The sequence below is a fragment of the Panulirus ornatus genome, chromosome 45 (assembly GCF_036320965.1).
Source record: "Panulirus ornatus isolate Po-2019 chromosome 45, ASM3632096v1, whole genome shotgun sequence".
NCBI lineage: Eukaryota > Metazoa > Arthropoda > Malacostraca > Decapoda > Palinuridae > Panulirus > Panulirus ornatus.
The window spans coordinates 402217-413116 of NC_092268.1; the positions used below are offsets into that span (position 1 = coordinate 402217).

Sequence of the window (10900 nt, forward strand, 5' to 3'; positions counted from 1 at the left end):
CCAAAGGGGATTAAATTAACCATTTAAGTTTTTTTTATTTTTGGATGCCACATGCAACTGTATTGGACCTTGGCACCCATAAACGGTCTTATAATAAACTTTTGATTGTCTCTTTCCTTAGATTCAGTATCCGCTCTAAAGGCTTTTGAAGACGCCAAAGGGGATTTAGATTAATCCTTCAATTTTCCTCTAAATTTTGGATGCCTCACCGCAATTCTCTTGCCCTTGTCATACCCAAAGTGGCATTAGTAAGCTTTCCAAATGTTTCTTTCCCTTTGATGCCCTATGCCTGTATTGCCTTTGGCGGCTCCAAAGGGGATTTAAATTAACAGTTAATTTCTCTTTTATTTTTGAAGACATCATTTAATGTATTGGACTTTGGCACCCTAAACGGTCTTTTAAGGAACTTTTAATTTGTCTCTTTCCTTTAGATGCCATTATTCCCTGTAAAGGCCTTTGAAGACGCCAAGGGGATTTAGATTAATCTTCAATTTTCCTCTAAATTTTTGGATGCCTCACCGCAATTCTCTTGCCCTTTGGCATCCCCAAAGTGGCATTAAAGTAAGCTTTCCAAATGTTTCTCTCCCTTTTGATGCCTCTATGCTCCTGTAATTGCCTTTGGCGGCTCCAAAGGGGATTTAAAGTAAACCGTTAATTTGTCTTTTTATTTTTAGATAACATCATGTAACTGTATTGGACTTTGGCACCCCTAAACGGTCTTTTAAGTAAACTTTTAATTGTCTCTTTCCCTTCAGATGCCAGTATTCCCCTGTAAAGGCCTTTGAAGACGCCAAAGGGGATTTAGATTAATCCTTCAATTTTCCTCTAAATTTTTGGATGCCTCACCGCAATTCTCTTACCCTTTGGCATCCCCAAAGTGGCATTAAAGTAAGCTTTCCAAATGTTTCTTTCCCTTTTGATGCCTCTATGCCACTCTAATTACCTTTGGCGGCTCCAAAGGGGATCTAAAGTAAACCGTTAATTTGTTGTTTTATTTTTGGATGCCACCATGCAACTGTATTGGACCTTGGCACCCCTAAACGGTCTTTTAAGTAAACTTTTGAATTGTCTCTTTCCCTTCAGATGCCAGTATTCCCCTGTAAAGGCTTTGAAGACGCCAAAGGGGATTTAGATTAATCCTTCAATTTTCCTCTAAATTTTTGGATGCCTCACCGCAATTCTCTTGCCCTTTGTCATCCCCAAAGTGGCATTAAGGTAAGCTTTCCAAATGTTTCTTTCCCTTTTGATGCCTCTATGCCCCTGTAATTGCCTTTGGCGGCTCCAAAGGGGATTTAAACTTAACAGTTAATTTCTCTTTTTATTTTTGGAAGACATCATTTAACTGTATTGGACTTTGGCACCACTAAACGGTCTTTTAAGGAAACTTTTAATTTGTCTCTTTCCCTTTAGATGCCAGTATTCCCCTGTAAAGGCCTTTGAAGACGCCAAAGGGGATTTAGATTAATCCTTCAATTTTCCTCTAAATTTTTGGATGCCTCACCGCAATTCTCTTGCCCTTTGGCATCCCCAAAGTGGCATTAAAGTAAGCTTTCCAAATGTTTCTTTCCCTTTTGATGCCTCTATGCCCCTGTAATTGCCTTTGGCGGCTCCAAAGGGGATTTAAACTTAACCGTTAATTTCTCTTTTTATTTTTGGAAGACATCATGCAACTGTATTGGACTTTGGCACCCCTAAACGGTCTTTTAAGGAAACTTTTAATTTGTCTCTTTCCCTTCAGATGCCATTATTCCCCTGTAAAGGCCTTTGAAGACGCCAAAGGGGATTTAGATTAATCCTTCAATTTTCCTCTAAATTTTTGGATGCCTCACCGCAATTCTCTTGCCCTTTGGCATCCCCAAAGTGGCATTAAAGTAAGCTTTCCAAATGTTTCTTTCCCTTTTGATGCCTCTATGCCCCTGTAATTGCCTTTGGCGGCTCCAAAGGGGATTTAAACTAAACAGTTAATTTGTCTTTTTATTTTTGGATGACATCATGCAACTGTATTGGACTTTGGCACCCCTAAACGGTCTTTTAAGTAAACTTTTAATTTGTCTCTTTCCCTTCAGATGCCAGTATTCCCCTGTAAAGGCCTTTGAAGACGCCAAAGGGGATTTAGATTAATCCTTCAATTTTCCTCTAAATTTTTGGATGCCTCACCGCAATTCTCTTGCCCTTTGGCATCCCCAAAGTGGCATTAAAGTAAGCTTTCCAAATGTTTCTTTCCCTTTTGATGCCTCTATGCCCCTGTAATTGCCTTTGGCGGCTCCAAAGGGGATTTAAAGTAAACCGTTAATTTGTCTTTTTATTTTTGGATGACATCATGCAACTGTATTGGACTTTGGCACCCCTAAACGGTCTTTTAAGTAAACTTTTAATTTGTCTCTTTCCCTTCAGATGCCAGTATTCCCCTGTAAAGGCCTTTGAAGACGCCAAAGGGGATTTAGATTAATCCTTCAATTTTCCTCTAAATTTTTGGATGCCTCACCGCAATTCTCTTGCCCTTTGGCATCCCCAAAGTGGCATTAAAGTAAGCTTTCCAAATGTTTCTTTCCCTTTTGATGCCTCTATGCCCCTGTAATTGCCTTTGGCGGCTCCAAAGGGGATTTAAAGTAAACCGTTAATTTCTCTTTTTATTTTTGGATGACATCATGCAACTGTATTGGACTTTGGCACCCCTAAACGGTCTTTTAAGTAAACTTTTGAATTGTCTCTTTCCCTTTAGATGCCAGTATTCCCCTGTAAAGGCCTTTGAAGACGCCAAAGGGGATTTAGATTAATCCTTCAATTTTCCTCTAAATTTTTGGATGCCTCACCGCAATTCTCTTGCCCTTTGGCATCCCCAAAGTGGCATTAAAGTAAGCTTTCCAAATGTTTCTTTCCCTTTTGATGCCTCTATGCCCCTGTAATTGCCTTTGGCGGCTCCAAAGGGGATTTAAAGTAAACCGTTAATTTGTCTTTTTATTTTTGGATGACATCATGCAACTGTATTGGACTTTGGCACCCCTAAACGGTCTTTTAAGTAAACTTTTAATTTGTCTCTTTCCCTTCAGATGCCAGTATTCCCCTGTAAAGGCCTTTGAAGACGCCAAAGGGGATTTAGATTAATCCTTCAATTTTCCTCTAAATTTTTGGATGCCTCACCGCAATTCTCTTGCCCTTTGGCATCCCCAAAGTGGCATTAAAGTAAGCTTTCCAAATGTTTCTTTCCCTTTTGATGCCTCTATGCCCCTGTAATTGCCTTTGGCGGCTCCAAAGGGGATTTAAAGTAAACCGTTAATTTGTCTTTTTATTTTTGGATGACATCATGCAACTGTATTGGACTTTGGCACCCCTAAACGGTCTTTTAAGTAAACTTTTAATTGTCTCTTTCCCTTCAGATGCCAGTATTCCCCTGTAAAGGCCTTTGAAGACGCCAAAGGGGATTTAGATTAATCCTTCAATTTTCCTCTAAATTTTGGATGCCTCACCGCAATTCTCTTGCCCTTTGGCATCCCCAAAGTGGCATTAAAGTAAGCTTTCCAAATGTTTCTTTCCCTTTTGATGCCTCTATGCCCCTGTAATTGCCTTTGGCGGCTCCAAAGGGGATTTAAAGTAAACCGTTAATTTGTCTTTTTATTTTTGGATGACATCATGCAACTGTATTGGACTTTGGCACCCCTAAACGGTCTTTTAAGTAAACTTTTAATTTGTCTCTTTCCCTTCAGATGCCAGTATTCCCCTGTAAAGGCCTTTGAAGACGCCAAAGGGGATTTAGATTAATCCTTCAATTTTCCTCTAAATTTTTGGATGCCTCACCGCAATTCTCTTGCCCTTTGGCATCCCCAAAGTGGCATTAAAGTAAGCTTTCCAAATGTTTCTTTCCCTTTTGATGCCTCTATGCCCCTGTAATTGCCTTTGGCGGCTTCAAAGGGGATTTAAAGTAAACCGTTAATTTCTCTTTTTATTTTTGGATGACATCATGCAACTGTATTGGACTTTGGCACCCCTAAACGGTCTTTTAAGTAAACTTTTAAATTGTCTCTTTCCCTTCAGATGCCAGTATTCCCCTGTAAAGGCCTTTGAAGACGCCAAAGGGGATTTAGATTAATCCTTCAATTTTCCTCTAAATTTTTGGATGCCTCACCGCAATTCTCTTGCCCTTTGGCATCCCCAAAGTGGCATTAAAGTAAGCTTTCCAAATGTTTCTTTCCCTTTTGATGCCTCTATGCCCCTGTAATTGCCTTTGGCGGCTCCAAAGGGGATTTAAAGTAAACCGTTAATTTGTCTTTTTATTTTTGGATGCCACCATGCAACTGTATTGGACTTTGGCACCCCTAAACGGTCTTTTAAGTAAACTTTTAATTGTCTCTTTCCCTTCAGATGCCAGTATTCCCCTGTAAAGGCCTTTGAAGACGCCAAAGGGGATTTAGATTAATCCTTCAATTTTCCTCTAAATTTTTGGATGCCTCACCGCAATTCTCTTGCCCTTTGGCATCCCCAAAGTGGCATTAAAGTAAGCTTTCCAAATGTTTCTTTCCCTTTTGATGCCTCTATGCCCCTGTAATTGCCTTTGGCGGCTCCAAAGGGGATTTAAACTTAACCGTTAATTTCTCTTTTTATTTTTGGAAGACATCATGCAACTGTATTGGACTTTGGCACCCCTAAACGGTCTTTTAAGTAAACTTTTGATTTGTCTCTTTCCCTTTCAGATGCCATTATTCCCCTGTAAAGGCCTTTGAAGACGCCAAAGGGGATTTAGATTAATCCTTCAATTTTCCTCTAAATTTTTGGATGCCTCACCGCAATTCTCTTGCCCTTTGGCATCCCCAAAGTGGCATTAAAGTAAGCTTTCCAAATGTTTCTTTCCCTTTTGATGCCTCTATGCCCCTGTAATTGCCTTTGGCGGCTCCAAAGGGGATTTAAAGTAAACCGTTAATTTGCTCTTTTTATTTTTGGATGACATCATGCAACTGTATTGGACTTTGGCACCCCTAAACGGTCTTTTAAGTAAACTTTTAATTTGTCTCTTTCCCTTCAGATGCCAGTATTCCCCTGTAAAGGCCTTTGAAGACGCCAAAGGGGATTTAGATTAATCCTTCAATTTTCCTCTAAATTTTTGGATGCCTCACCGCAATTCTCTTGCCCTTTGGCATCCCCAAAGTGGCATTAAAGTAAGCTTTCCAAATGTTTCTTTCCCTTTTGATGCCTCTATGCCCCTGTAATTGCCTTTGGCGGCTCCAAAGGGGATTTAAAGTAAACCGTTAATTTGTCTTTTTATTTTTGGATGACATCATGCAACTGTATTGGACTTTGGCACCCCTAAACGGTCTTTTAAGTAAACTTTTAATTTGTCTCTTTCCCTTCAGATGCCAGTATTCCCCTGTAAAGGCCTTTGAAGACGCCAAAGGGGATTTAGATTAATCCTTCAATTTTCCTCTAAATTTTTGGATGCCTCACCGCAATTCTCTTGCCCTTTGGCATCCCCAAAGTGGCATTAAAGTAAGCTTTCCAAATGTTTCTTTCCCTTTTGATGCCTCTATGCCCCTGTAATTGCCTTTGGCGGCTCCAAAGGGGATTTAAAGTAAACCGTTAATTTGTCTTTTTATTTTTGGATGACATCATGCAACTGTATTGGACTTTGGCACCCCTAAACGGTCTTTTAAGTAAACTTTTAATTGTCTCTTTCCCTTCAGATGCCAGTATTCCCCTGTAAAGGCCTTTGAAGACGCCAAAGGGGATTTAGATTAATCCTTCAATTTTCCTCTAAATTTTTGGATGCCTCACCGCAATTCTCTTGCCCTTTGGCATCCCCAAAGTGGCATTAAAGAAAATCTCTTCATGTTTCTTTCCTTTTGATGCCTCTATGCCCCTGTAATTGCCTTTGGTCGCCGCCAAAGGGGATTTAATTAAACGTTAATTTGTCTTTTATTTTTGGATGCCACCATGCAACTGTATTGGACTTTGGCACCCTAAACGGTCTTTTAAGTAAACTTTTAAATTGTCTCTTTCCCTTCAGATGCCACTATTCCCCTGTAAAGGGCCTTTGAAGACGCCAAAGGGGATTTAGATCTCTTCAACGCCTCCTCTCCTGCTGCATAACCTCGGCACCTTCCTCCTGTAGAAGTTCCAGGGGACAATCTTTCCTCCTGGACTCCTGCCCCAGAGCCATGAGGCACTTTACCTCACCACTCTTGCATTGCCACCAGCACCACAGGACTCCTAACTCGCCTCAACTCACTCATCTAACCCTGCACCACTTACAGCATCTCGCCCCGAGCTGCTGTACCTTTCTCTTTTCCCACTAAAGCATTTGTGTGTTCTCCACATTTCCCAAGTGTGATCCTCAGTCAGAAATCACAGCAAAGGACACATTCGACATTCAAGAATATCCATTAATCTAGTGACTCTCAGAATGACTGAGAGAGAGAGGAGAGAGAGAGCTGGACATAGTTCACACATTGACATTTGCCATCCTTCCATCCTCAACCCGACATTCCCCTTGCCCTGCTGTTGTCATAATACCTCCTTTCCACTCCCCAGCTGCATCTTACAACTACAAAATAATGTCTATCCTCTTGTCTCTTGCATTCTACAGCCACCATTGATAAAATTTGACCAGACCTTCTGCCACTCTCCCATACCTTACCAGCACTAGCTGCCCATCCAACAGAAGCCTTTACCTCACCGTTGCCCTAATGTTCATCAAAAGAAAGGGTCGAGTTAGGGAATAGCATAGTACTATTGTTTTGTGGCACATATGTCCAGCAAATCTCTTTGACAGCGACTCATGGATGTCTCAAATACATTAGCCTCATGTGACCCAGGTAGACTTTCCCACTGGTCGCTGACCCCAACCTTTAATTGGGAGGTCAACCCCCTCCTCACATCATGACTTCCACCAATCAACGGCTTTTTCGTGACACCCCATTGGCCATTGGCATTGACCTAGGCTGCCACTAGTCCAACACCATGACCTGTGAGCATAACAAGATTGACACCAACACCAAAAGAGTACTGGTAGTCCCAGTCTTGCCATCTGGAGCAGTCGACAAGTCTACTGGCTCTGAGACGCGTATTTCCCAACTCTTCCTCTGCTAACAAGGGGACAAAGCAACCTTTTCCTCTGCTAACAAGGGGACAATCACAACCTTTTCCTCTGCTAACAAGGGGACAAAGCAACCTTTTCCTCTGCTAACAAGAGGACAATCACAACCTTTTCCTCTGCTAACAAGGGGACAAAAGCACAACCTTTTCCTCTGCTAACAAGGGACAAAGCAACCTTTTCCTCTGCTAACAAGGGGACAAAGCAACCTTTTCCTCTGCTAACAAGGGGACAAAGCAACCTTTTCCTCTGCTAACAAGGGGACAATCACAACCTTTTCCTCTGCTAACAAGGGGACAATCACAACCTTTTCCTCTGCTAACAAGGGGACAATCACAACCTTTTCCTCTGCTAACAAGGGGACAATCACAACCTTTTCCTCTGCTAACAAGAGGACAATCACAACCTTTTCCTCTGCTAACAAGGGGACAATCACAGCCTTTTCCTCTGCTAACAAGGGGACAATCACAACCTTTTCCTCTGCTAACAAGGGGACAATCACAACCTTTTCCTCTGCTAACAAGGGGACAATCACAGCCTTTTCCTCTGCTAACAAGGAGGACAATCACAGCCTTTTCCTCTGCTAACAAGGGGACAATCACAACCTTTTCCTCTGCTAACAAGGGGACAATCACACCTTTTCCTCTGCTAACAAGGGGACAATCACAACCTTTTCCTCTGCTAACAAGGGGACATTCACAACCTTTTCCTCTGCTAACAAGGGGACAATCACAGCCTTTTCCTCTGCTAACAAGAGGACAATCACAGCCTTTTCCTCTGCTAACAAGGGGACAATCACAACCTTTTCCTCTGCTAACAAGGGGACAATCACAACCTTTTCCTCTGCTAACAAGAGGACAATCACGACCTTTTCCTCTGCTAACAAGGGGACAATCACGACCTTTTCCTCTGCTAACAAGGGGACAATCACAACCTTTTCCTCTGCTAACAAGAGGACAATCACAACCTTTTCCCTGCTAACAAGAGGACAATCACAACCTTTTCCTCTGCTAACAAGGGGACAATCACAACCTTTTCCCCTGCTAACAAGGGGACAATCACGACCTTTTCCTCTGCTAACAAGAGGACAATCACAACCTTTTCCCCTGCTAACAAGAGGACAATCACAACCTTTTCCTCTGCTAACAAGGGGACAATCACGACCTTTTCCTCTGCTAACAAGAGGACAATCACAACCTTTTCCTCTGCTAACAAGAGGACAATCACGACCTTTTCCTCTGCTAACAAGGGGACAATCACACCTTTTCCTCTGCTAACAAGAGGACAATCACAACCTTTTCCTCTGCTAACAAGAGGGACAATCACAACCTTTTTCCTCTGCTAACAAGGGACAATCACAACCTTTTCCTTGCTAACAAGGGGACAATCACAACCTTTTCCCTGCTAACAAGAGGACAATCACAACCTTTTCCTCTGCTAACAAGGGACAATCACGACCTTTTCCTCTGCTAACAAGGGGACAATCACAACCTTTTCCCTGCTAACAAGGGGACAATCACAACCTTTTCCTCTGCTAACAAGAGGACAATCACACCTTTTCCTCTGCTAACAAGGGGACAATCACGACCTTTTCCTCTGCTAACAAGAGGACAATCACAACCTTTTCCTCTGCTAACAAGAGGACAATCACAACCTTTTCCTCTGCTAACAAGAGGACAATCACAACCTTTTCCTCTGCTAACAAGGGGACAATCACAACCTTTTCCTCTGCTAACAAGGGACAATCACAACCTTTTCCTCTGCTAACAAGGGGACAATCACAACCTTTTCCTCTGCTAACAAGGGGGACATCACAACCTTTTCTGTCACCTAACACTTGCAATGGTTACAGTAAACTCTAGTACACCTCTCCAGTACAAACTCAACCAAGTGCTTACTCCCTCCCTGTACTTTCCCTTTTCTCGTTCTGTCCCTATTCAATGCTTTCAAAACTCCTTTTTTCCCCTATACCTTCCCTCGATCACAAACCTGAACAATTGGTCTGAAATATTTTAACGAAACTGAACTTAAGTAAATGGAAAGTAAAGTGGGTAAAACTCAACCAAGTGCTTACTGCCTCCCACACGATAAAGGAACAAGAAAGCCTTTCCCTGTACTTTCCCTTTTCTCGTTCTGTCCCTATTCAATGCTTTCAAAACTCCTTTTTTCCCCTATACCTTCCCTCGACCACAACTGAACAATTGGTCTGGAATATTTTAACGAAACTGAACTTGAGTAAATGGAGAGTAAAGTGGTAAAACTCAACCAAGTGCTTACTGCCTCCCACACGATAAAGGAACAAGAAAGCCTTCCCTGTACTTTCCTTTTCTCACTCTGTCCCTATTCAATGCTTTCAAAACTCCTTTTTTTCCCCCCTATACCTTCCCTCGACCACAACTGAACAAGAGGTCTAGAATATTTGACGAAACTGAACTTAAGTAAATGGAGAGTAAAGTGATTGGGACATTGTGAAAGAATACTTTGATATGAATATTATCCAGAGGGAAATAATAGTTTCAGGAATATATCTGTGTTTCAAGGACTTAAGAGGAGTCCAAAGTGTATAGTCAACTTGTTAAAATAGATGAGAAGGAAAGTATTCAAATCAACTGCTCATAACTTAGGGCCAAAATTAGAGGAAGAGATAGAGGGGGTCTAGAAGGCAAGGTAGATGATACCAGGATGATAGCCGAGCTACAGTGAGAGATAAGAGGCCATAAATGTGTCCACTAGGGATGAGGAGACGAGTAAAGGGTAACTTGATCAGAATCTTTAAGGCTTCTAACCCAGTTTATATAAAACACGTACAGCCTTATCATGAACTTTTATAAAAATTAATGATATAAATAATCTAGACAAGTAATTATCTAGTAAGAAGGTGTATGGATGGAATAAATTGAGTTATGAAACTGTGAAAGAGGACAGCACCAAGGAATTTGGCTCGTGCGAAGACATCACTTGTCATACGCTAATACTATTTACTTTGACAAAAACATTATTGACACCGTTTTATGAAATATCTTTAGAGTATTGAAAACAGCGGAGGGATAAGACTACCATTCATCTTTATCTACAATGGTACGATAGTAAATGCCTTAATAAGAGACGAAAGCTAAATAACCCATATAAAGGGACGTTTTTATAATTTTTTTATTATAAATAAATTGTTGAATCTTGATAGATACATTTTGAAGGTTTCTTATTGTAATATATAAATAAAAAAATAATTTAGGCTCGTCGTTCAAGGGTCAGCTGACCCAAACAACAACACACGCTGGCTGGCCGGAGATTTCATCCCCTTCTCAAAATAAACCAAGGTTAAAGGATGTATTTTCCAGTTTCTTAACACAAATTACATAGCGAGTGATGTGATGTGATGATAGATAAGAGGCCATAAATGTGTCCACTAGGGATGAGAGCCGAGTAAAGGGTAACTTGATCAGAATCTTTAAGGCTTCTAACCCAGTTTAATAAACAGCGCACAGCCTTATCATGAACTTTTATAAAAAAAAAAATGATATAGATAATCCAGACAAGTAATTATCTAGTAAGAAGAGTGTATGGATGGAATAATTGAGTTATGAAACTGTGAAAGAGGACAGCACCAAGGAATTTGGCTCGTGCGAAGACTATTACTTGTCATAAACTAATACATAAGCAGTTACGCAATTACAAAATGGTTATTTATTTTAACAAAAACATTATTGACTCGTTTTATGAAATATGTTTAGAGTATTGAGAACAGCGGAGGGATACGACTAACTCAATCATCTTTATCTTACAATGGGACGATAATAAATGGGCCCTTTTTAAGAGACG

General features: G+C 41.0%; 2 protein-coding genes across 57 annotated transcripts in view; one reads left to right on the forward strand and one right to left on the reverse strand.

Moving 5' to 3' along the window:
* Positions 1-10900, forward strand: part of IleRS (Isoleucyl-tRNA synthetase) — a 415824-nt gene that overhangs the window by 258079 nt on the left and 146845 nt on the right. The window lies entirely within an intron of this gene.
* LOC139762964 (uncharacterized) overlaps positions 1-10900 on the reverse strand; it is a 614722-nt gene that overhangs the window by 112250 nt on the left and 491572 nt on the right. The gene's annotated exons all lie outside the window — the stretch shown is intronic.